Source organism: Melospiza melodia, chromosome 17 (genome assembly GCF_035770615.1).
Source record: "Melospiza melodia melodia isolate bMelMel2 chromosome 17, bMelMel2.pri, whole genome shotgun sequence".
Taxonomy (NCBI): Eukaryota; Metazoa; Chordata; class Aves; order Passeriformes; family Passerellidae; genus Melospiza; species Melospiza melodia.
In genome coordinates, this window is record NC_086210.1 from 3,066,024 (window position 1) to 3,090,086 (window position 24,063).

The 24,063-nt window shown below is 52.3% G+C and overlaps 1 non-coding gene and 1 pseudogene across 1 annotated transcript; both read right to left on the reverse strand.

The window, feature by feature from the left end:
• Positions 1–8,722: 8,722 nt before the first annotated feature.
• Positions 8,723–16,154, reverse strand: LOC134426187 (28S ribosomal RNA; annotated as a pseudogene).
• Positions 16,155–17,048: 894 nt separating this feature from the next.
• Positions 17,049–17,201, reverse strand: LOC134426054 (5.8S ribosomal RNA). Its single transcript, XR_010029852.1, has one exon. It is a non-coding gene; the product is annotated as a 5.8S ribosomal RNA (ribosomal RNA).
• Positions 17,202–24,063: the final 6,862 nt, after the last annotated feature.

Here is a 24,063-nt window from a genome sequence, read left to right on the forward strand (position 1 = left end):
TGATGAACACTGGAGAATTCTATGGACGTGGTCTCTAGAGGGAAAGTCTTGCTGATCAAACACTAGCATGACTTGTTCTGCTGCATGTGGTGGCAAAGCGGTAGCTTTGGCTACTGGGGTGTTCTCTGGAACAGTCAGTAGTGGTTGAAGAGCTTTGGCTAAGTCTGTCAGCTCTTCATTCTGATTTGCTGAAACAATCGAAGGATAAATGACAAGTCTAAGGATGCTGCTTCTGTCTTTACTAATTATTAAAATGTCTTGTCTTTTGGGCAAAGTTCTAGTGACACTTGTAGGTATCACTGCGTGGCTCTCATCTATGAAGCAACGTAAAGTCTACAATCTTCTGTGGGTGAAGCACAAGGGTTAGAATCTCTGTGCAGTCAACATCTGTGCTTCTTCTTTTTTTTTTTTTTTTTGCTTGTGGAATGGTCTGCATTTTCTTGCTCATGCTTCTTGTCAGCATTCTCATGCACTTGATCAAGTTTCACATTATTTACTGAGTTCTACCTGGAATTTTGCACCTGCTAAAACACAAACAAATCCATGTCCCCACAGGGACTGGAGGATTATCTCAAAATCTTGGAGGTGAAGAATGGGTCCTGATGTGAAAATAAAACATTGATCTGTTCTGTTTCAGTCTCTATGCAATATTGCATAGGGAAATGTAAGATAACAACAATTAGCAATCAATCAGATAATACACATAACCAATAACACATCTGAAATCATACAATTATCAGTCACTACAACACTGAACTGTCATCTCAGAGTCTGCGACAGCTGATGAACCTTGAAACAACAGAGAACTGGAGAACTCATGTCCAGATTCATGTTTCTCAAAACTCCCTTTGAAATCAGGCTCAGCTATCATATATGGTCAAATTGCCAAGCCAAAAGGACTTGAATACTTTTTCTTGCAGAAAACATCTGGGCTGATTGTTAATCATTCCATTCAAGTAGAGCTAGAACTTGGCAAGAGTTCAAACTCTAATTGATGGACATTACTTAATATATTTTAAAACAAGACTCTTAAAAACAGCAATTATTAATAGGAAACCTTACAACTAAAGATCAATCAAACTATTAAAGAATTGAATCCCTCCGAAACTTCTGTCAGGAGAGAAATTCTTCAAACACAGCAAACCTCTTGAATTCTCAGCTGAGGTACTGTATAATAACTGAAGAAATAATAAATGAAGAAAAACACGAAACTGGCAATCTGGATTTAAAAGAAACCTAAAAAACATGAGTAGTTAAGAAACAAAAAGACAAGATTCTGAAGAGACACATGTCTTGTAGATGATCACACAAAGACATAGTGAAACACATGAAAGCTGGCTGTTGGGGTTGGCTGCGTGCCCACTGCCGCGGGACCGGAGCAGGGCTGGTACCTCGGGCACCCTCTGCACCTTGACCATGCCCCGTCTCTGCCTGTGCCATCACGGGAGTGCAGGCGCTTCTGCCCTGACCGCGCCTCCCGTGCACTCGTCTCGGCGCAGGCGCGGTCTTGGGAACGTCCTCTCTGCCTGTGACCAACGCCTGCGCTGTCCCAATCCCGATCTGGCTCCGTTCCCGCTTGGCGGTGTCCGTGCCGCGTCTGAGAACTGGGGAAAAACCCTCCCCTCTTTCCTGCCTGCGTGTGCGGTGTCCTGCAAACCCTCTCTGTTCCCGCCGACCACGTCCACGTCCCCCCACCCGGGGGTTCGCCACCCTGCGGCGCGGAAGGCGGAGGCTCCGCCCAGGCTCTCAGACTCTGAGTTAATGACGGTGCCTTGCGCCTCCGAGTTAAACGGTGGTGCCTCGCGCTTTCTCCAACAGCCCGTCCCAAAATGACTGCGCCTGGTCTTTTCCGTCAGCCAGCGCGCCTGGGCTTGGGAGCCGCAAAGAGCATCCCCACGGCTGTGAATCCCTGCACTCAGCAAAATCACAATCACCCACAGTCTGCGTAGCCGCCCCAGCACCCAGCCAGGGCACCACAGGCAAACAGTTCTGCGCGGCTTTCCACGTTTCTTGCTCCTGCCGTGTTTTCCGTAGAGCCCGCACGACTCTCCCCCATAATTTGAGATTCCGCCCCGAGCCTGAGGATATGGCCTCCTCGGCTAGGGCCTTGGTACACCTATACCACATTTCTGTGTGGAGAATATCCACCGGCTGCCCAATAACCCCAATCCGCAATAGCCTTGATACTACGAGGGCAAAATCCCCTGGCTTGCAGTCAATACCCCCACTGCCTGTGAACATGAAAAATGACCTTCGCAAGGGTCTCCATTCCTCTCGCTGGTCCGGGAGTATCCTCCCCGCTGAGCTGGGCCAGCTGCTGCGGCCGTTGTTCACCCGACCAGGCGATCCCTGACCCCCGGGCAACGTCCCAGGTTTTGGCACCACTTTGTTGCCTCCGCTGGAGGTGTGATGACCTGATTCAGGAATGGCACAGTGACAATGCCCCTGCCACTCAGGCCAGGTACTCGCAGACACCAATGTGGTGGACGGCAAATGGCATTTATTAACGGTTACACAGGGTTATATATAAGGGGGGTTAACGGCCAACAAAATGGGGGGCTAAGTAACTTTAACAGTAAAGGGGAGGGGTTCTGTCTACCCGTAACATCACGAGATCTTCCGATCGGTCCCTAATCTCCCACATTTGCAGTTTAAGAGGGCATCATTTATTCAGGCCTGAGGTCTAGCAAGGGATAACTCCTCACATTATGTGAACATGTAATTCTACCAATGTCACTAAATGTGTATTAGAATTTATCCATTACCGTAAAACCCACCCCAAGTTCCCAGATTTAGTCCTTTTTTCTATCACTGCATTCTTGAGCCAGATGTCTTCTTGTCTTCCAACCATTCCTGCTGGGAAGGCAGCCTCTGCATGCCTTGTTCCTGTGCTAAAAGCTCACAGGCACAGTAAAAATGAATTAACCCTTTTGATAATGAGCCAAAGGCTTTGTGTGGGCAGGCAGAGGGAGGCAGGAGGCAGAGCTGTCAGCAAAGGAAGGGCCCAGCCAGGTGGGGCAGCCGGGGGATGCCGACAGCCTGCAGGGACAGAGGCACAGGGCAGGGACTCCGTGGGACAGCCTGGGCTGCACAGGGCACAGGGATGGGCAGCAGCTGCAAGACAGCCCTGCCAGAGCCAACTTGGGCAGCACTTTGGCCATGGCTGCTGGCCCTGGGGCCAGGAGGGGACAAGTGACCCTTGCAGGCCTGGGGCCTCATTGTCTCCTTGTCCCTGCTCAGCAGCCTGGCAGATGCCGCCCCATGCCCCTGCCCCTGGCATTGCACATCCCCGCATGCCAGTGCCCATCCCGGGAAGAGCCCTGAGCAAGGAGGGAGGGACAGGATCTGCCTGGCCAGGGGCTGGGGCTCAGGCCTTGGCCCTTTGCATTCCTCAAACACATCCAGCTTTGCTCAGCACCAGAGACACCTTTCCCTTGCTTGTCCCCACGTGTCATCACTGCCTCCAATGTTCTGCTCTGCCTGGAGAACTTCCTCAGTTGTGTCCCTCAGTGGGACTCATTAAAACTTGTAGAAACTTTGGAGTTTAAATTTAATTTTTAGTTCCTGAGAAGTTCTTTGAACACTCTCTGGGACTGAGTCTTATGTAAACAGCAGCAAAGCCCTGAGAGGGTCATTAAAGTCCTTGTGCTGTGTCTGTGCTGCTGAGCTGGGCTGGGCTTCTGCCACAGGAGCTCTTGGAAACCAAGAAGAACACAAAAAGTCATTTCTCCTGATGAGCAGCTTTTCTCTCAGTCCAGCAGGGCTGAGGGCACTGCTTGCAGGTACCTGAGAGCAGTGAAGCAGAGAGAGACTTAAAGGAACTGGAAGGACAATTTTAAGCTCATTCATGGAGAAATCTTCCCAGTTTTTGACACAGTCAGTTTCTGGCTGCAGGGATCTCCTAAAGCTGGAGATGGCAGGACTGATGTGACTGTAAGGATGGCTCTGCTGCCCTTTCTGCTTTGGGGGAGGATGTGCTGCAGAGTGGGGTTGCCCTGGGCACCGTCAGAGGGACAGGGCAGGACAGCTCCTGCTGCCAGGGACGGCTGCATGGGGTGAAGCTGGGGCTGCAGTCAGGGCTGCCCAGGGCTTTCCTGCAGAGCAGCTCCTGCAGCCCTCAGGGCTCTTGGCCAGCCCAGGGCATGTGCCACCTGCCAGGGGCAGCTCTCAGCCTGCCTGGCAGCTCCCCATGGACGCTGCAGGTGAGCGGTGGGTGCACGGAGTGACTCCTGCCAGGGCAGGTCCTGCTGCTGTGAAGAGGGTGCTGTGTGGGCCAGGGCTGCTCAGAGCTCCAGCTCATGCCCAGCTCATTCCTGAGGGGACTTTTCATGGGGTCATTCAGGGCAGGGGTTTTCTGCTTGGGTCTCTGCTTTCCTGAATCTGTGCTCCCACTTTTCCCTGCTCAGCTTGGTGGCAATGGAAACTCAGCTGTGCGGGCCAGAGCAGGAGCTGAGGCTGTTCAGCCATCACACTGAGTTTTCCTGGGAACCTCAGCAAGAGCCTACACCTGCCCAGCCTCCAGATCCATGCAGCATCACCTTTCCCTGGTGCGCAGGCTGGGGGAGCTGTTCTTTAATCCCTGCAGGGCCGAGCAGCTGCAGGGCAGGGCTGGCCCAGGGGCTGGGCTGGGCTTTGGCAGCTCTGGCAGGGAAGGAGCCCGGGGCCACAGGAGCAGCTGGGGCTGGGGCAGCTCCAGCAGCAGAGCCATGGGCAGGGAGGGAGGGAGGGAGGCAGTGCTGAGGGCAGCCCTGCTGCAGGGCAGATGTGGCACCTGCTGGGCCTGCCCTGCAGGGCAGACACTACCCTGAGCAGCACAGCTCTTGTGTCCCCTCGCAGCCAGCACAGCCCTCAGCCCGGGGGCTCAGGGCCCTCAGTCCCTCCTGGGCTGGCAGAGCAGCCCCAGAGATGAAGGGCATCTCTGCGGCCATGTGCCCATTCCCTGTTGACCAGGGCCTGAGGGCCACTGTCCTGCCCTGCTGCTGCCTGGCAGGGGCTGGGCAGGGCTGGGCAGGGAAAGGCTTTTCCTCAGGCCCAGCTCTCTCTCTCTCCTTGCCTTGCCCAGGTGCTGCTGGCATTGCTGAGGGGCTCTCTGCAATGGCAGTTCAGCTGCAGGGCCAGGCCCAGCCCTTGGGCTCCTCCTGTGCAGGCTGAGCACAGCAATGGGGTGTCCCAGCTCCCTGTGCCCGGGGAGCTCTGGGCAGGGCAGCCTGGGACCCTGGCAATGAGCCCACTCTCCTCAAGCACTGCCATGGACAGGACCCTTGGTGTGTCCTCAGGATGCCATCCAAGCTGTCAGCTGCCTCCAGGGTACACTGGGGGACAGGAGTGTCCTTGGCCAGAGTGGGGCTGGGACTCTGAGAAAGGCTAAACCAGTTTGCTTTGCTGTGGGTCCCTCTGCTCTCAGTTGTGTCAGGCTGATTTCCAGGGGAACACAGGGACTGCCCTGGATTGCAGAAAAGGGCAGCTGGGGACCGACGGAGTGACAGAGCAGCTCCCCTAGCCCTTCACTGAGTTCCAGCCACTGCTCTTGCCTTGCACAGCTGTCTCTGCTCTCCCTGGGTGAAGCAGGAAACCCTCTCAAACTGCCTTTGGCCATCACCCTCCCTTAGTCCTGGGACAGGAGATGCTGCTGAGCTCCTCAGCCTCAGGAGCTGTTTGAGCTGATGGAATCTAACCCCAGGACTTGCCCCTGTCCCCATTCCATGACCCCACTGCTTCAGAGCAGAGCTGACCCCTTGGTGTCCATGGGCAGAGCCCCTGCTCATCACAGCAATGGGGCCAGATCCCAGCAAAATTCCAGGCACGGGGCTGAAGGAAGAGCTCTGAGAAAAGGAAAACTGGGGGGCACAGAGCAACAGGGGCAGGGCTGGGAGAAAGGGCTTGCACAGAGCTCAGCAAAGTCTGCCCTGACTTGTCACTGTCTCCCCTTTGAACATCTCCCCATGACCCACTGTCTCTCAGCCGGTATCGGCATTAATTGTTGCAATAAAGGTGGCGTATTGAGATGGCCCCAGATTCGCCAGGCTCCACAACATTTGCCCTGTGCACCTGACCTTGTTGGGGTCATTATCATGCTGTCCATCCCTCCCAAAGAGTACCTCCAATACTGTTACTTCTCTCAGCTGTTGGATCCCATCCTCTAGTCTTCCAGCACATTCTATGGTGCTGCTCCTGCATTCTCTCCCTGTGAACAAACCTCTCTCTGACACTTATTAAAAGCCCTGGCGCCCTTACAAAAATCTGATTGATACCTGAGTCCTGGGTCAAGCGTCCCAAATTCCTTGCCTCACCACCATCCAGCTGGACACCTGTACCCATAAGATCCCAGACCCAGAGTAACCAGGTTGTATAAGCCTCACGTCCCTGTGCGTACAATGTCTGTGTGCAGATTACAGAGTCTTTTGTACATCAGGGACTCAGTGATGATCTCAACCATTGGCTCCCCTGTGAGTTGTGAGGGCCCTCCATTCTTATCCTTGTCTGGGTGCTCTGATTTCATCTTAGACCTCCTCGTTTCCACAGAGCAACTGCTGCTGGCTGTGACTGCCTCTGCAGTTCAGCTGGAACTTGGACAGTTGTAACATCTGTGGGTTCCGCTGCTGCACCATCAGACTCTCCCTCTTTGAGGCAGGGGGAGGTTTCCTCACCAGCTGGGGAAGTGTATTCCTTCAGCATCTGGCCCATCTCACACATCTCCTTCATCAGACCCCCCACCCAATCTGGGTGGATCATTTCTGAGGTGGGCTGTGGGGCGTGGTCAGGCTCTGGGGTGTTGAGGATTTTTTGTAGGTTGAGGAGTTCTTGCTAGACAATGGCCATATTCGGCCGATGCACAATCCAGCCTGCTTGTACTAATGGACAATGAACACATTCACAAACAATGGATAATGGACATATTCAGAAATGGGGTCAGTATATCCTTGAGAAAGATACAAGAAGAAGAGTCATCAGGACTCAGCAAGTTTGTCAGCAAGCTTGGGAGAGTGAGAAAAAAGAGAAAGCAATGGGTGGGCCAGACATCCACAGCAAGATGCACGAAAAATTAGATGATCCAATAAGCATTTTAATTTAGATGTGTTAACAGCTAGGATTAACCAATCATGTATTAGCTAGAGAAGCGTGGGCAGTAGAAACTTATTATAAATCTGGTCTTTTTAGGGATAATAAATTTGGCTTCACTTGATCATATTGGTCATGGTGTGATGTCCCTGAACATCCGCACCTCGCAACTGGGCTCCTGGAAGTCTTCATCTATGTCACATTCCGTGGGTTTTTATTTACTCCTTATTTGTCCATCCTGTAGAAAAGGATTGGTGTCAGTGGGAAACTGACATTGCTTGTTTGAAGGGGAGCCCACCCATCCTGCCTGAGGATGATGAACTCCTCTGTTTTAAAGTCTCTTTTTGAGGGTCTCTTCTTGGGTCTTCTACAGGTTGGTTTTTTGTTTCCTCTCCTCCAGGCTGTCCTGGCCTGTGCTGGGAAAAGCCCACTGCAGGGACATCTGTGCACCCTGGGATCCCAGGGTCCTGGGCATCTGCATGGGGATGGGCAACATAACAAAGGACTGTCTGGAGGCCTTTGGAAATGGGAATTTATGGACAGGTGGGACTGCTCAATCTGACTGCACCAGGCCCTCACCTCTGGATCTCCTTCCTGCTTGGCAGGGTTCCGTTTCCAGGGAGTGTGGGCAAGGACTGGCACTCACCTGCACAGAAAGGCTTCTGCCTTTTGTCCCTGTAGCTAAACCCAGGGTGAGATTCCTCCTTTAGTGCTCAAAGAAAGGAAAGGAAATCCCAGAAGGGATGTGCTCTGTCTTTGAAATCATTACCAATTGTGAGGAACACCCCTGCTAAAGTAGGATGTGTCCCTGATCAAAGAAGGTCACCCTTCTGACCAAACTGATCCCAGCCCAAAGGCCAGGCCTTCTGCTGGGCTCCGGAAGGGGTTCTGCAGGCAATGTGCTCAGGGGAGAGACCTCCACTGCCCTCACTTCTCTCAGGGATAACACATCCCATCCCATCCCAAGGGTTCCCAAGATGGCCACAGACAAGAGCAATGGGATCCAGCACACTTAACGACTGTGTCGAATATCAGGTTTAGGACTTTCCCAACCAGACAGTCATGAACCACATATCCTGAACTTGAAGTAGATATGAAAATAAAATAAAAAAGAAAACCAGGACATTTAACAAGGACCTTTCCCCAAGGAAATCCAGGACTGCACTGAGCAGGTTCTGGGGCAGAACACATCCCACAGCTGGCCCAGGAGCCCCATGCAGTGCTGGGGAGTTCCTGACCCTTGGGCCCACTGAGGCTCTCCTGGGCCAGGGAGCTGCCTCAGCTGCCACAGCACTCGGGCACCACACAGGTGCCTCAGTCCCACCAGAGCACAGCCACCCATGAGAGGGTGAGACCCTTCTGCCACACATCAGGAGTGGAGAGGAACCTCCCAGGCCCCTTCACTGTCCCTTGGCACATTCATTTCAGCCTGACCCTCAAAGCCCTGCTCAGCAACATCCCCCACTAGAGTAGGATGTGTCCCTGGTCAAAGGAGGTCACCCCTCTGACCAAACTGATCCCAGCCCAAAGGCCAGGCCTTCAGCTGGGCTCTGGAAGGGGTTCTGCAGGCAATGTTTTCAGGGGAGAGATCTCCATTGGCCTCACTTCTCTAAGGGATAACACATCCCATCCCATCCCAAGGGTTCCCAGGATTATTATTGCAACAGTACATCATCAGTAGGGTAAAACTAACCTGTCTCATGACAGTCCAAACCAAGCTCAGATTCCCTATTAGTGGGTGAACAATCCAACGCTTGGTGAATTCTGCTTCACAATGATAGGAAGAGCCGACATCGAAGGATCAAAAAGCGATGTCACTATGAACGCTTGGCCACCACAAGCCAGTTATCCCTGTGGTAACTTTTCTGAAGCCTCCTGCTTAAAACCCAAAAAAGCCAGAAGGATTGTGAGGCCCCGCTTTCATGGTCTGTATTCGTACTGAAAATCAAGATCAAGCGAGCTTTTGCCCTTCTGCTCCATGGGAGGTTTCCGTCCTCCCTGAGCTCGCCTTAGGACACCTGTGTTACGCTTTGACAGGTGTACCGGCCCAGTCAAACTCCCCACCTGCCGCTGTCCCCGGAGCGGGTTGCGGCCAGCGCGCGCCAGCCGCTTGGCGCCAGAAGCGAGAGCCCCCCTCGGGGTTCGCCCCCCGCCGCCTCACCGGGTAAGTGAAAAAACGATCAGAGTAGTGGTATTTCACTGATGGCCGGGACGCCGGCGGGGCGGGTCGCCCCGCACCGCCGAGCGCGTGCCCGGCTTCCCACTTATTCTACACCTCTCATGTCTCTTCACAGCGCTAGACTAGAGTCAAACTCAACAGGGTCTTCTTTCCCTGCTGATTCCGCCAAACCCGTTCCCTTGGCTGTGGTTTCGCTGGATAGTAGGTAGGGACAGTGGGAATCTTGTTCATCCATTCATGCACGTCACTAATTAGATGACGAGGCATTTGGCTATTTAATAAACACATACAAATTGTATATGTTCCTTTTCCGGGTTAAGTAAGGTGGCCCGTCCACCTGAATGACCAAATTGGAATTTATAGCCCAAAATGGGCTAGATGCGGTTATGACGGATGAACCCCTCCCAAACAAATACCGATTCCACTGTCCAGCGAACCTGTCGAGGGGAGAGGCCTAGTTTATTTACCAGGATTTACACAGATACAATTGATCTAGCTTTGCTAATGAATATATTTACAATGTCAACGGAGGTGGATGATAGGGCCCATGCAGTTCTCTCTAGCCTTGTTTTAGAGAGACCAAGGGCGGTCAGCAACTCATTATTATTGCCAAACCATTTGGTACGGGCTCCCATGGGGAAGCCAACATATTCAATGTCATCAGCATTGGTCAGTTGCTGAATTTCTGTATGAAGGCGCTGATATTTTTTGGCCTTCTCCAAGGCGGCCTCAGTCAATGAGACATCAGAGTGCTCAGACCTCACAGTCACATTGACCACAACTGCCTTAGAACCTTTGACAAAGATTAAATCCAGTTTAAATACTTAATTTACATAATCCCTTAGGTGTGGCTCCTCAAAAACTGTCCAACACTCCCTCTTAGCCTCCTCGCTAAGGGTTTCACAGATGGCATTGTGTCTCTTAATCCTGGCATCTTGAGTGATGGCACAGTTTCTGACAATGTGGGCTGTGGTCTCAAATCTAGCTCCACAATGTCCACATGATTGAGCAACATACTCTTGTTTACCCCTAGCCAGGAATTCTCTTGTTGGGTAGACATTCACTCTGAGTTGCAGGGCCGTGATTAGTTTACAGTGAGGTATGCCCTTAAACTGCCCTATCCAGGCATTACTGATCTCATCATTCTCGAAATGCTCAATCCCATGGCCCTGGGCAACCAGATGGGTCCATTTATGAAATTCTCGTTTCCTCCAGTTACAAGGTGTTGGGTAACGAATCTTAGGGATGGGTGCTTCCCATTCCAGCCAGGCTCCATCGTCGCCCCCCAACTCTACCAATGGTAAAGGCTCCCAAATCGATGGGATGGACTCTTGTGTCCTCCCCGCTTTCAACCACAATTTTCCAAATAACCGTTCCAGATGTACTTCCTTTAGACAGTTCACAAGAGTCTCATCCGAAGACTGGGCTAATCTATGGAGTCTTCACACCTGAATACTTGGAATGAGCAACGCCAACTTGATGAGGTCTAAACCGCCATCTTTAAAACTCGAATACAAGATCGCATCACATGTACTGGGGGGAAGATGAAGCCATTCCTTAACCGTGTTATGAATTAATTGGTCAAGGGATTCAAGCAGGCCCACCTTAACTTCGGTATGGTCAGCCAGATATATCAGTCTCGGGATGGTATAGGTCCTGAGTATATCGACTTTCTGAAGAGGTTTTAAAGGCGAACGACCAATCTGATGAAGCCAATCCATGAGCTTCTCTGATAGTCTAGGATCTGGAAAGCCAGTCCAGGGGTCAACCCATGTGCTGACGTACCTTTCTGAGCTCCCTGGGTCGATCATGTTAAGGGGGATCCATTAATCACCCACGTGGGACAATCATTGATAGTATATGAGTCCCTTGTAAGCTTGATGTAAAAGCCATGACATTTTCCCCCCTGTGTACTGAGGCCAGTTAGACTGCAAAAGGCCTCCAAAATTTTGATGTTATGACACATGCCTTCCCAAGAGTCACTCAGCAGCACCAAGTCATCAGCAAATGCCATGGCTGTAAATTTCCAGCCCCCATGATGGAAAAGCTCACCTTCATTCTCGAGTTTATATAGAAGGGGGTCCATCACTAAAACTGAGCAGCAAAGGTGACATGGGGTCGCCTTGCTTGACACCTGAGCAAATGTATATGGGGTCTGTCCTTTCTCTTCCCATGGAAATGCACATCTTAACATCCCGATACATTTCCCTCACCAACTCTATCATGTGTGGATCCACCCCTCTCTGGACCAGACCCTCAAATGCTGATGACAGACGGTGTCAAATGCCTTAGCAATGTCCACGAACACAACCCCCAGATGTTTATGCTCTCACTTAGCTGTTCCACCACAAGCCATAACAACTTGAGGTTTTCAGCACAACTTGATGCGCAACTAAAACCCCGTTGCCGGGGGTTGATGGGACATGCTTTGGACAGCCTCGCAGTAGCAATCCTGGAAAACAGCCTAATCACCACTGAACCAATAGTGATAGGCCTCCAGTTATTGATATCACCAAGCTTCTCTGCATCCAAAGACTTGTGTATCAAGACTGTCTTGCAGTCCCGCAGCGCATCTGGAACAGTACCAGTGATAAGCCAGAGGTTGAACATCTCAGTCAACTGGGAAAACTTTGGGCCTTTTGCAATAATCTGACCCAAAGTGATCCCATCTGGCCCGGGAGCAGAGGTTTTGCACATCTCTCGCATGTTCTTATCAATCTCTTTTCCAGTAATTAAGGCCTCGAATGTGGCGTTATCCGCCTCCTTATATGGAGGGAAAAACTTGTCCACCAATTGTACCAGAAGAGCCTCTTCCTCCTTAGTCCATACCCATTTGTGGGCCCCTCAGGGCGATGACTCTTTGGGATGAGAAGCAACAATCCGCTCCACATTTCGCACAAGAGGATGTCTTATTCTCTTGTGCAGACCCAGGCCAGTCTTAGTAGCGAACCCACGTTGGCACACGTCACAGACCCATTCCCCAGTGGGAGCCATACACACCACCCCCTTGCAGCGCGGGATGTGATTGGAGATACTGTGGTATTTTATATTTTGTTTACCACATTTTGAACACCTGAAAATGATCTTTCTCTGCCCGTGCGTCCTTTTGAGATGGTCAATCAGCCCCAACATCCTAGTAAACCAGGTCTCACAACAAGGACAAGATGGTTGTTTGTCAGGCATGGACACGACAGGTGTTCTTGGCGTTGTACCACCACCTTCAGACCTGTGAGGAGCCTTGGGTGTTTTGGGCTCTTCACTAGCTCCCATCGCGCTCTCAGCCTCAGGTGTTTTGGGCTCTTCGGTACCTCCCACTGCACTCTCAGCCTCATCCTGGGCCATCCCCATAGGGGAGATCTCATAGGGCTCAGGGAGTTGCCCCAAACCCTACCAAACATCCACATGATGTACACCATCTTCTTTAACAATTCTGGAGTTAAAAAACTCCAAACTTACAAGATCGAATCCCTCTTCCCTGGGCACACAGGGCATAGATGGTAATTTGACATCAATGACCCTTAGATCTAATGGGTCAGTCTGAGTGGTAGTCAAGATATAACGCAAAGCCATTTTGTCCGTCTGGTAAGCAATAAAGTGACAAGTCCAAGTGAGAGTAGAAGCATATAGTAGCTGACCCTCTCTCAAACTACCAACTGTGTCAACAACAGCCCATGGACAAGGCTCTGTGCAACAGCGAACTAACTGTGCCAACCTTTTTGTTTCAGCAATTCGTGAAACTATCATTGGGTGGTGAGTCCAACGACAGGGAGGGCTGATATGCGCCCTCTCTCACACTGGGGCAGAAGTCGACTCAGTTACCACGAGGGTATCCGGCAGGACCACGAGGAGGTGTGACTTCCGCGACTATGCCCAGTTAGTAAATATAGTTACTCCCGCCGTTTACCCACGCTTCATTGAATTTCTTCACTTTGACATTCAGAGCATTGGGCAGAAATTACATTGTGTCAACACCCGCCTCAGGCCTTCACAATGCTTTGTTTTAATTAAGCAGTCGGATTCCCCTGGTCCGCACCAGTTCTAAGCCGGCTGCTAGGCACTGACTGAGGCGGGGCGCTGGCCCGGAGACCCTCCCCCGGGGACCCTCCCCCGCACGAACCGCTCAGCCTACGCTGGCTGCGGCTGCGCGCGCACTGGCCGCACACCGCGGGAACCCCACCGGCGGGAACCGCTGGGGCAGCGGTGCGCAAAAATGATGGCCGCCACTGGGGCGCCGGCTGTGGCAAGGCGGAGGGTGGGCGGAGGGGGGGAGCAGGCGGCGCCCACCACAGCCGGGGCGATCCACAGGAAGGGCCCGGCATGTGTCCAGAGTCGCCACTGCGCGGTGCACACCCCGGTGCCCGGGCAGGCCACGCGGAGCGCACTCACCCACGAGCAGCACCTCGTCCAGCTGCGGCACGCGCCCAGCCCCGCTTCGCGACCCAGCCCGACCGACCCAGCCCTTAGAGGCAATCCTTATCCCCAAGTTACGGATCCAGCTTGCCAACTTCCCTTACCTACATTGTTCCAACATGCCAGAGGCTGTTCACCTTGGAGACCTGCTGCGGATATGGGTACGGCCCGGCGCGAGACTTACACCCTCTCCCCCGGATTTTCACGGGCCAGCGAGAGCTCACCGGATGCTTCTGGAACCGCAATGCTTTCCAAGGTGAGGGCCCCTCGCTCGGGATGAATCCATTCCAAGGCACCCAGCCCTTCACAAAGAAAAGAAAACTCTCCCTGAGGCTCCCACCAGCTTCTCTGGGATCGGTTGCGTCACCGCACTGGGTGCCTCACGGCGCCCGTCTCCGCCACTCCGGATTCAGGGATCTGAACCCGACTCCCTTTCGATCGGCTGAGGGCAACAAAGGCCATCACCTGCCCTTTCGGAACGGCGCTCGCCTATCGCTTAGGACCGACTTACCCATGTTCAACTGCTGTTCACATGGAACCCTGCTCCACTTTGGCCTTCAAAGCTCTCGTTTGAATATTTGCTACTACCACCAAGATCTGCACCTGCAGCAGCTCCACCTGGGCCCACGCCCCTGGCTTCGAGGCGCACCGCAGTGGCTCTCCTACTTGTTGCAGCCTAGCCCCTGCGGGCATCGTACTGCTGGCGACGGCCGAGTATGGGCCCGACGCTCCAGCGCCATCCATTTTCAGGGCCAATTGATTCGGCAGGTGAGTTGTTACACACTCCTTAGCAGATTCCGACTTCCATGGCCACCGTCCTGCTGTCTAGATCAACCAACACCATTTTTGGGCTCTGATGACTGTCAGCATCGGGCGCCTTAACCTGGCGTTCGGTTCATCCCGCAGCGCCAGTTCTGCTTACCAAAAGTGGCCCACTGAGCATTCGCATTCCATGGCGCAGCTCCACGCCAGCGAGCCGGCCCCCTTACCCATTGAAAGTTTGAGAATAGGTTGAGATCGTTTTGGCCCCAAGACCTCTAATCATTCACTTTACTGGGTAAAACTGCCCATTGCCGAGTGCCAGCTATCCTGAGGGAAACTTCGGAGGGAACCAGCTACTAGATGGCTTGATTAGTCTTTCGCCCCTAGACCCGGGTCGGACGACCGATTTGCATGTCAGGACTGCTACAGACCTCAACCAGAGTTTCCTCTGGCTTTGCCCTGCCCAGGCATAGTTCACCATCTTTCGGGTCCTAGCACGGACGCTCACGCTCCACCTCCCCGGCCCCACGAGGGGGCGGCAGGCAAGACGGGCCGGTGGTACACCCGGGGCTGCCAGGCGCGACACGCACCCGGGATCCCACCTCAGCCGGCGCACGCCGGCCCTCACCTTCATTGCGCCACGGGCTTTCGACAACGGCCCCTGACTCGCGCACGTGCTAGACTCCTTGGTCCGTGTTTCAAGACGGGTTGGCTGGGTAGCCGACATTGCTGCGGACTCCAGGCGCCCCAGCGCGGCCCGTGAGCCTGGCCCAGCGGCGCTGCGCGGTCAGGGCGCACTGAGGACAGTCTGCCCCGGTTGACAGTGGTGCCAGGGACTGGCAGGCCCAGCCCCCACACCCCTGCGCGAAACGCCGCGCTGTGATGATGCCGCCCCCCCCCACCCTTGTGAGAGGCAGGGAAACGATGCCCCCCACCACAGCACCGCCGATGTGGGGGGAGGAGGGCGCGGCAGCAGTCCTTTCCCTCGGCCCCGGGATTTGGCGAGACCTGATGCCCGAGGGCTGTAACACCTGCTGCTGCTCGTGCGGCACTGGAACACCTGCCCGTCGGAGGCCTTCCCAGCCAACCTGGAGCCGGACGTGGCGCACCATTGCAGAGGAAATGTGCCCGGCCAGGGCCAGCTGCCGGCTGGGCAGCAGTGCCCGCACCAGCCTGCATCCCCCAGCCCGCCCCCGCAGACGGGGTTCGCCCAGGGGACAGAAGGGAGGCAGAGGTGAGGTTCCGCTGAACCCATGCCGACCGCAACTCGCCCGGTTGAATCCTCTGGGCGGACTGCATGGGCCCCACCCGTTTACCTCTTAACGGTTTCACGCCGTCTTGAACTCTCTCTTCAAAGTTCTTTTCAACTTTCCCTTACGGTACTTGTTGGCTATTGGTCTCATGCCAGTATTTAGCCTTAGATGGAGTTTACCACCCGCTTTGGGCTGCACTCCGAAGCAACCCAACTCCGAGAAGCCCCGGGCCTGGCGTGCCGGGGGCCGCTACTGGCCTCACACCATCCGCAGACTGCGGCCTCAATCACAAGGACTTGGGTCCCCCGAGAGCGCCGCCAGGGATTGGGGCTTCTGTACGCCACATGTCCCGCACCCCACTGTGGGGCAGGGATTCGGCGCTGGGCTTTTCCGCTTCATTCACCATTACTGAGGGAATCCTCGTTAGTTTCTTTTCCGTGGCTGACTAATATGCTTAAATTCAGCGGGTTGCCACGTCTGATCTGAGGTCGCAAGGCCAAAGCTTGGCCACACCTCCTGGCCCATACAGCTCCTAAAGAAGCAGAATGCCAACAGGCCAACAGCCAGCCAGCTTCTCCCACCTACTACCCTCACCTTCCTCCCCCACTGGCGCCCACGTGCCAGGGGAAAACAAAGCCAGAGGGAGAGAAGCGGAGACAGAGTGTCCCATCCCGGAGATGAGAACCGAAAAGGGAGTGTGGCAGAGACAGCCCTGATGGGGGACCAGACGAGTGGCGGCACGTGATGGCCTTGGTGGAGAGAGAGAGAAAAGCCATGGTGCTATTTGCGCCCTGAGACCACAACAGAAGAGGAGGAGGGCAGGTGAAGGGAGGAGGGGGTCGGAACATCTGTCCCCAGCGCTCTCGCCTCATGCGCACGCGCAATGGCACAGTACCCCTGCAGTACCCACCTGCAGACAGCTGCCCGCGCGGGGGGGAGGCTGGGGGCGAGGCCTGCGCCTCATCTCCCTCTTGCCCTCTCCCTTCTCTCGGCCCATGGCGGTGCTTTCAACACTGTCTCTTACTCTCCTCAGCTGCCACCACCACCGTACCGCGGTACGGGCCCTGCAAGGACAAACTCTGCCCCAGTGGCTCACTCCAGGAGTGGGGAACTACGGAGCAGTCCCTGAGTCTGCATATAGGGGGATGAAAGCCCTGCGCGGCAACAGTGACGATGACGGCCATGACGATTATGACGCCTGCTGGGTCACAGCGAAAACATTGAGGCTGCCGAGGGAAACGCATCCCTTGCCAAACCCCTGACCGCCTTCCCTCCGGGCACCAGTGAGCCACCATCACCACCGCCGCTGACCACAGTCAACTGGCCTGTGAGGCAACCCCAGCCGCACCACCGTGGTGGCCGCTGGATGGCGACTGATCGTCAAGCAACGCTCAGACGGGCGTAGCCCTGGGAGGAACATGGGGCCACAAGTGTGTTCAAATTGTGGATGACCAATGTGTCCTGCAATTCACATTAATTCTTGCAGATAGCTGCATTCTTCATTAACGTACGAGCCGAGTGATCCACCACTAAGGGTTGTCTGGCTTTGGCACCAATCCTGCACCCGTGGAGGGGCTGGGACCGCTCACATGGGGTGCCCCTTTCTCTTGTGCTGAGGATGTGCGGGCGTGTGCCTGGCTTTGACCGTCCTTACTTGATAGTCAGGAGTGCAGACATAGGAGATCCAGCCACACTGAACTGGAATTCTTCCTCAAACCTCCACACTATGGTGGCACTGAAGGAGATCTGAGCAGTCTGGGTCACACCTGGTGCAATGATGCCATCCTCAGGTGCAAACTTGAAGCAGAAGCCCACGTTGGCAGTTGAAGGGCTATAGGTGAAGGGAGCATCAATATCTCCTAGGTTAATCAGTTTCACCTGCAGCAGCAAGAAAGCAAAATGGAAATACATGTGGAATCTTCCCTTCTTGTGAGTTATTGTCTAATGACGCAATTAATACCCAGAAATAGCAGACGATGCTTTGAATGGCAAAAAAATACAACAGGACAAGTTCTGCCTTGAAATTTTCATGCAAAGCAGCGGCAACTCCACAGAACTGGAGTCCACAACCCTGGGGTTATCCCATGGACACAGAGCTGTGCACCTCTGATCAGCATCACCAAGTTCATTCAGACCTGGCCCTGAGAGCAACGTGGGCTGATTGCAGCTGCGTAGTCAATCACCCCAGAGCTGCTGCTGCCCCAGTGAGCACAGCTCCAACAGCACCATCTACTCATTCACCTTTTCCCATGTCATGAAAACAATACATTGATTATGAGGCATCAGCATCAAAATGTATAGACAGCATCATCTTTTGGTAAGAAAACTCAGCATGTCTTTGCCTCCCACAGCCAAGCTTTTGGAAGTGTCTGGCATGATGTAGTGCCTCATCTTCTACCTCTTTCAGCTGCTCTCTCTTTGGATTTTGTTGCAAACTTGACACTATTGGGGAGGAGACAAATAGGTAGAAAAATGCTTTGCTTTATTCCCAGGAACACTTTTCTCTTTCTAGAGCCAGAGATGCACCAAGGCTGAAGTGTGGTGAGGGACTGGTCAGCAAGGGAAAGAACTCCCAAGCCCTTTGCAAGGGCCAGCACTGAGCCAGGAGGCTGGATGGCTTTCCTGTGACCTGCAGCAATAAGCAGGAGACACTTGACTGGAAGCTGTCTGCAGTGGACTGAAGCTCAAAGGCAGCCAGTTTGTTCCAGCTGCTTCTGAACAGCCCAGTCCAAAGGTGCCTTGTGTCTGGCACTGCCACAAAAGCCTCTGAACATCCCTTTTTGACCCAGGCTTCGTTTCATATGCCAAGGGGTTGTTTTGCAGCAAGCCTCCCAGCTGATTCCCAAAGAAGGAACTGGGGCTTCATGAACAACAGACACACCTTTCAGACCCTACCAGATTTCACCAGTAGATCAAATATTCCCTGCTCACAACTGCCCAGGTCGGCAGCAATTCCACACTTCCACCAGGCTTGCTCTGCCTCAGGAGCCATCAGGATCCACCCCAAGCCTTCTGCTCACGTCATAGATGTGGGGGGTGTCGATAGAAATGTTCCCAAGGTTCAGAGTAGGAGAGCTGAATTCTACCAAGGGTCCTTGGCCTTCCCCTGAGAGGTGCAGGGGCAGCCTGCTCTCACAGCCTGGGGAGAGATGTCTATTGCACTACAATCATTCCCTCTGTTATACTGGATTTTCCAGGCTGCCTCAGTGCTAGACCCTGACTCTGAGCTGGATGCAACCAGCTCCTGATGCTGCAGGAGAGGATATGGACTCTCCTCTTCCCTCAGCCTTGGGGCTGACTTCTAATTTCTAACCCATTCCTTGGGCTGCTTTCCAATTTCAGCCACCAGTCTGCTGAGTTTAAAACATCTCTGCTGCCTTGTAGTGACAGGCCAAGGAGTTACAGGTATAAATTGAAAGAAAGGAAATTTAGCTTAGATATTAGGAAGAAATTTTTTACTCTGAGGGTGGTGAGACACTGGAGCAGGTTCCCCAGGGCTGTTGTGGAGGTTCCAGCCCTGAAAGTGTTCCAAGCCAGGCTGGATGGGGCTTGGAGCTACCTGCTCTAGGGGGAGGTGTTCCTGCCCAGAGGCCTTTAAGTCCATTCCATCCTTAACATACTCTGGTTCTATGCTTTCCTTCCCATGCACTTAGAGGAGCTTTGAAATCATTCAGTGAAGGCACAGAGCTCCTACAGAGTTTGGCAATTACCAAACTACCTGGCCCAGGAACACAGGACTTCGTTGCCAAAGTCCCCAACTCCTGACACTCAGCACTGTGTTCTATTTCCACAGACAGAGCTGCAAGGGCTCAATTCCCACAAAGGGAGAGAGGCAAGTGCTGGCCAAGGCCGCTCCTTCTACCAACACCCTGGGCTCAGGGGGGCTCAAACACCTCTGCTCTGCTGCTGTCTGGGCACTGGGAGGTGATCCAGGCTCAGGGAACACATTTGTAACTCAGCTCCTGCTGCCTGATGATGGATCCATGTCAAATGGACCCATCATCCTGGAGGCCAGGGGCCTGCAGGGGCTGAGTGCTTGTTCACTAAAGCTGTTCTGCTCTGCAGCTCTCTGGCCTTTGGGGGAATGCTGGCAAAGCCATGGCATGAAAACCTCTCCCTGCACTGCCTGGGCTGTTCTGGGATCAGTCAGGCACACACAGCATTCTGAGCCCTGGCCTGGCACAGGAGACTCCCTGGGAGCTGCAGGGCCAGGGGGGATGTGCCAGCACTGCCCTGCTGACCAGGGACTCTTCCCAGCACTTCCATGGGAGCCCCGTGGGCTCAGGCTGGCACCATGGCTTCACTGAGGGGGAGAGAAGCAGGGCAAAGGAGCTGTACCTGAGATGCTGCAGTAAGCCACACTTCCATTCTCCAGTGCTTCCAGGGGTCTGAAGGTCACCTTGAATTTGGCCAAACAATTTGGCCCAATTTCTCCCTCCTACAGCAGAAAGAGACAGCAAAACATTGCTCTGCAAACTTCACATTTCTTGTTTTCAACCACACTTCTGTAAGCCTCTGTTTAGAGCATTAGTAATGAGTGAACAACACAAGGAGCCCAAGGAAACACTCCAAACCCAGCTCAACACAGCGCTGGAAGCTCTCAATGCTCAGCTGTTCAGCTCCCACTCTCCACACTATTCCTGCTGCTCTGACAAAGGCTCTTGGTCACATCATGCTGCTGTCAGCTACAGTGGGATGCAACTGTCACTGTGCACTGGTGGCTCTTCACAAGAAGAAGAGAACATGATGCCTGTCTTGGGTCGACTATATGATGCTTTTATCCCAAATCGTCTTGTTCTGTTTATGCTGAATAATAAGTTTTGCACCTTTAAGACTTGTTGCAGAGAGTGAAGGGGGGAGAGAAGAAGCAGCAGTTTGTTTTCAGACACTGCACTCACTCCTCCACATTCCTGCTCCTGGACTGCATTGTCTGTGGATGGACAGACAGCGGGACAGAGCTCTCCTTTGCTTTTAGTTAATTTAGCTTGCTGAGGCAAAGAAGTTCCCTGGACTGTGGGGTTTTTTTCCCTTTTCTTTGGACCTGTTCAAAACTGCTCTGGACTGAACACCAGAAGAGCACCGACAGCTCCACCTGTGGCCACTGGGCTGGGCCTGGCCTGCGACATTTCCAGCACCAGAGGGACTGATCAGAGACTGAGTGAGCTGAGCTGCAACCCAGGGAGGGACTTTCTCAGTTTGTCATCTCTTTTGGAGCAGCAAGGGGTTTTATTGATTAATACTGTTTAGGGTTTATTGTTTAATAAACAGGTTTTTTCCACTTCAAGGAGGTCTTTTCTCCAGGACCGGTTGGGGGTAGGGGCCGATTGAATCTGCTTTCCGAGAGGAGCCCCTTTGGGGGGTTCTCTCCCAAATTTGCCCGGAACCAGAACCTTAGAAATAAAAATATTAGTTTAACCTGTATTGAAAGAAAGCAGAGGCTGGCATTATTCTAGGGTTTACTCCAAGATGAGAAGGGATGTTGCACTGTGCAGACATCAGGCATTCATTGTCTCTCACAATGCCAGTACTCAGAATCAGGACTCTGGTTGATATGAGGACGTGGTGGTTTGCTTGCAGAAACAGAAAAGGAAAAGGTTTTCTGTCCCTGTGTGCAGGACAACTCCAAAGGCCCATTTCAACCTTCCACCCTTGTGTCCAGGCTCACAGAGGACACTGGAAGGGACACTCAGAAATAGTGCAAGGCGTGGTTACAGGAGGGGATTGGTATTTCTATGATTAGCCGTAGGCTGAATTTGGCCTCACTTTCCCAGCAAACCATTGCAAGCTTCAGGTCAGTGTGTGAGCTGGCAGTGCTCCAACAGCCTCTGCTGAACCTCACATGTGGGGGGAGCCCCTACCTGTAAGAACTGCTCCCTGTGGACACTGCAAGGACACGCACAGAGTGCCCTTGAGCTCAAGCCCTGGCACCACAGCTTGGCCTTGTCAGGCACCCAACCCTGCCATGAGCCTCCAGGGCAGAAATGCTTTTAGCATTTGGCATTTTTAGGCGAGCTCTGCAGGTGCACCAGAAACTCAATGTCCTCCCTCCCAGCACTTCGAGCCAGCTGAGGATCTGCCCAGTGACCGCAGCCGGGGGTAGAGTGGGTGGGAGGAGGAAGAGGGGGAGTAGGATGAGGAGGATGAGGACGAAGAAGAGGAGGAAAATGAGGTTTTCACCTATCACTTACCATTGGCTCAATGAAAAAAATGTCATCAGAGAACAGCATGGGGTCTTGGTGCAACTTTGCCTTCTCCCCCAGGAGCCTCAGGAGGGCAGTGTGATCTTCACCAGAGCCCTTCTCCTTCCCTGTTTCTTTCCCCTCCATTAACTTTTCCAGCCACAGCTCTCTCCGTGTCTGCAGGAATCTACGCTGCCTGCACCCACAGGAGAGACAAAGCCAGCAGACTGTTTAATAAGCCACAGATTGGCAGAGAGAAGTGTGAGTGCAGGAGAGCAAAGCACTTGGGGAGGAGCTGCAGTGTGAGAGATGAGTAATGCGATGATTTATCAAAAAGCAGGATGCCCCATTGCAGGGAATGATTGGCAGCTGACTCCATTGATTCACAAGGCTGAACAGTTGCTTTATTAAACTAAATTATATTACATTGTACTACACTATATTAAAGAAGCATACTATACTACAAAGAATACTAGAGAATACTAAAGAATACTAAAGAAAACTTGTGACTGTCTCCAGACAGCCAGGACAAAGCTTTTTCCAATTGGCCAAGGAAACAAAACAATCCTCAGCAGAATCCAACTGACAAATCACTTCAGGTAAATAATCTTCCTAACACTTTCCACATGATGGAGATACGAATTTTTTTCTTGCTTTTCCCTGTGCTTCTCCAGGAAAAGAAACCTTGAGAGAGAATTATGTCTCTCCATTCAGAGAATGTGAATGCCACAATGATTGACTCTCACAATTAACAGACAAATACCATGTATAGAAGTTAAGAAAAATTTCTTTTACCCCCTCAGTTGTTATCAAGGGACACCTGGGGTTGGGATATGTGGGAGGGTCACCTTGTCACTACAGTGACATTTGACCTCCAATCAAGATTTGAGGAAGTAAATTCTACCACTGGACACTGAAGAAGGAGTCAATGGACAGAATTTTGGGAGGGGCTAAAGGGTTAAAAGGCAAAAACTCCATTGTATGGGAGAGCACATGGTGGGGAAAATCCTTTGCTCCTGGCGCCATAACATTTTCTCTATTCAGTCTTCTGTTGCATTTTTGATAAGGTTTAATAAACCTTTCTAAACTTATGAAAAGGGAGTGGCTATTTCTCCCAAGCAGCAGCTCCCCAGCAAGGGCTGACCCCAAGCCATGGGGGTCCCAGATGGATCAGAGGATAACTTGTTGTTCACTGGCCCAGCAGGGAGTTTTACTCCACACCTGCAAGCTCAGGAGAGGTTTCCAGAGCCAGCGTCCCTCCAGGGAACCTCCTGGCTCAAAGCCTCTGGCAAAAAACTGAGGGAGAATCCATCAGCCACTTCAAGTGGCTTTTCCTACCACTGAGCTGCTGGGGAGGCAGATAAAGGTCATGGAGCAGGACTTCCCTGGGAAGGGGAGACAAAGCTGGGTCGCAGCTACGTGCTACCAGCACTGTGAAAAATGCACATTATATGATTGGCTTTTCGCATATATGAAAATAAAACATTGGTCTGTTCTGTTTCAGTCTCTATGCAATATTGCATAGGGAAATGTAAGATAACGATTAGAAATCAATCAGATAATACACATAACCAATAACACATCTGCAGTCATACAGTTATCAATCACTGCAACACTGAACTGTCATCCCAGAGTCTGCGACAGCTGATGAACCTTAAAACAACAGAGAACTGGAGAACTCATGTCTGGATTCATGTTTCTCCAAACTCCCTTTGAAAACAGGCTCAGCTATCATACATGGTCAAATTGCCAAGCCAAAACGACTTGAATACTTTTTGATGCAGAAAACATCTGGGTTGATTGTCAATCATTCCATTCAAGCAGAGCTAGACCTTGGCCAGAGTTCAAACTCTAATTGATGGACATCACTTAATACATTTTAAAACAAGACTGTTAAAAACAGCAATTATGAATAGGAAACCTTACAATTTAAGATCAATCAAACTATTAAAGAATTGAATCCCTCCGAAACTTCTGTCAGGAGAGAAATTCTTCAAACACAGCAAACCTCTTGAATTCTCGGCTGAAGTACTCTATAATAACTGAAGAAATAATAGCTGAAGAAAACCACAAAACTGGCAATCTGGATTTAAAGGAAACCTAAAAAACATGAGTAGTTAAGAAACAAAAAGACAAGATTCTGAAGAGACACGTGTCTTGTAGATGATCACGCAAAGAGACAGTGAAACACATGAAAGCTGGCTGTAAATATTACAACAAT